The sequence below is a fragment of the Cricetulus griseus genome, chromosome 6, assembly GCF_003668045.3.
Source record: "Cricetulus griseus strain 17A/GY chromosome 6, alternate assembly CriGri-PICRH-1.0, whole genome shotgun sequence".
NCBI lineage: Eukaryota > Metazoa > Chordata > Mammalia > Rodentia > Cricetidae > Cricetulus > Cricetulus griseus.
This window is the reverse complement of record NC_048599.1, coordinates 47,539,784-47,542,331: the sequence shown is the minus strand read 5'-3', so window position 1 is coordinate 47,542,331 and position 2,548 is coordinate 47,539,784.

Here is a 2,548-nt window from a genome sequence, read left to right as displayed (position 1 = left end):
TATCACTGTTGTGCATTTCAAATGCTCCTTGTGACTTCTGGCATCTCTGTGGGGTGACCAGTCTGGTCTTGAGGTGTTCTTTTACATGTGAACATCAGACTTTGCAAAGGGGCTCTAGGCCACTTTCTGTTGTAGCTTTGTCAGAAATTTTAATGACATTTCTGAGAACCGTGTTCTTTTTATAATAAAACCTGGGAATCCCATTTGTTAATAAATAGCACCATTTCCCTACACCTCAGCCTCCTGTCCCCTTCCTGGTCTTCCTTCCCTACACAGTCTGGAGAGGGGTCTGAAAGGTCCAAGGAGATGTGGCAAGAAAGCAACCCATTGCCTCCTGAGCTAACCCGTAAGAAGACTCAGCAAAAGGAAAATACCACAATACCTGGAAGGCTTGAAGGGTAAAATGGAATCTCATTAGGGAATTGGACAAACAAGAACAGAACACCCTGGGTAGGAGATGCCACAGACTGCCAATGCCCATCCTCCTTCAGCACAGTGGAGTGTACAGGGTGAGGGAGTGATTTACTTCCTTGGGGGGTGGTGCTGTTTTTATGAACACCGTTGATCCTTGATGTCCTTTAACTGAACAAATACTTACTAAAAACTTCTAAGCTAAGCTAACATTAGGGCAGTGACTGGGATGAAAATGCAGCTCTTTGGACACAGCTGTCACCCTAGGGGAGCTTCTTGGGGTGAGCCCTGGCTCCCTGAGGAAATCTGAAGTGTTGATCCTGGTCACACAGCCCCCAACACAGCTTTGGATTGAGATGTCAGCATGGCCTCTGGCTGAGCAGAGCCTCTGGAGCTAGGCACCTGCCTGCAGGGGGCCCTCAGGGGGCCCTCTCAAGTGCAGGGAAACTGGTACCTTCTCTCCTGAAGGAGGAAAAAAAAAAAACAAAAAAACAAAACACAAGCTGCTCTCAGACCTGGACTCTGCACAAAACACTAGTAAAGCCTGCTGCACTAATTCGGCCTCTAGAAATGTTTTATGGTTATTTACAGTTCATTGTTTGTTTTGATCCAAGCTTAGTTTGTTAATATGTGTAATTTAGCATCTGTTGCACTTGTGTAAATATGGAGTAAGTATTGTAAAGTATTTAATTGCTGGGATTGTTGGTGTTATACATACATTTAGGACTGCAATTTTTGGTATTTTTTGTATTGTAAAATAACAGCTAATTTAATCAGGAATGAGAATTAAGGGGAGTCTGCATTTTAAATGCAAATGTGAAGCACTTGTATATAAACAAAAGTAAATACTATAATACAAAATTCCTCCTGAAATAAAAAGTAGATCTGGTTTAAAAAAAAAAAAGTAAGTGGCTTTTGTTCTGAGTGTTTGATGCTAATGCTGATTTTGTTTTATTCTATATTTACATTTTATTAATTATATTAGCAGTGAGGGGACAGAGACAGCTACACTTACCACCCTCAACAGCCTGCAGAGTTCCCCTAGATTAGGGACTGCAACTCATGATTATTGGCTTCAGTACTGGAAAGGATCTCAGGACTAACCAGTTTATGAAGCAGAGTTTAGTAAGGATTGCAAAGACTTCTTTTAACATTGTGTCTATGTGTGTGGGTGAGCACAGCATTCATGTGGAGTGCAAAGGACAACTTATGGAAATTGTCCTCCATCTGGGGCCTGAAAAACAAACTAATGTCTTCAGCCTTGGTGGCAGGCACCTTTACTTGATGAGCCACACCAGCCCAGGATATTTTAAAATAATTGCTTATTGGGGGTAGGGATGCATGTGTCACAGCACACAGTGGACATCAGAGGATCACTCTTGGGAATCAGTTCTCTCCTACCCTGTAGAACCTGGAAATAAAACTCAGGTCAGACTTGGCCGTGAGTATCTTTAGCCACTGAGCCATCTCATTGATCTGATATTTTAATAATAGGCTTAATTAAGCACAGAGGTGCTGGGCGTGGTGGTGCAAGCCTTTAACCCAGCACCCGTGAGGCAGAAGCAATCAGATCTCTGAGATCAAGGCCAGCCTGGTCTACATAACAAGTTCCAGGACAGCCAGGGCTATGTAGATAAGACCATGACTCCCTGTCCCTACCCCATCCCCAAATTAAGTACAGGGGTTAAGAGAAGTTGCTTAGAGAGCGTAAGGCTGGCTGGAGAGCATCAGTGAGGGCTTCTCGAAGGAAAGTGTAGAGAGACAGACCAAATGTGGGCGCAGGCTTGTAAAGAGAGTTGCAGCTGATTGGGTTTGGTTTTATTTGTTTTGGTGGTGGTAGTTGTTGTTTGGTTGGCTCCTTTGGCTTTTACAGTACTCATACAGGACTTTGGTGGACTTCTAGGGGTGAAGAAACAGCACGTGAGATCACCAAGTAGTCCCTGAGAGGCGCCTAATGGGTTACAGTTGATAAAGGTACCCAGGTTGCAGGCACCTGTATAAGCCGAGTTTTCTTTGGGCCACCAGCTCAAAAAAACCACATGGAGGCTTATTGATTATAAAAACTATAGCTTAGGCTTGTCTCACTAGCTCTTTAGCTTAAATTAACCTGTATCTTTTAATCTTCACTTTTTGATTA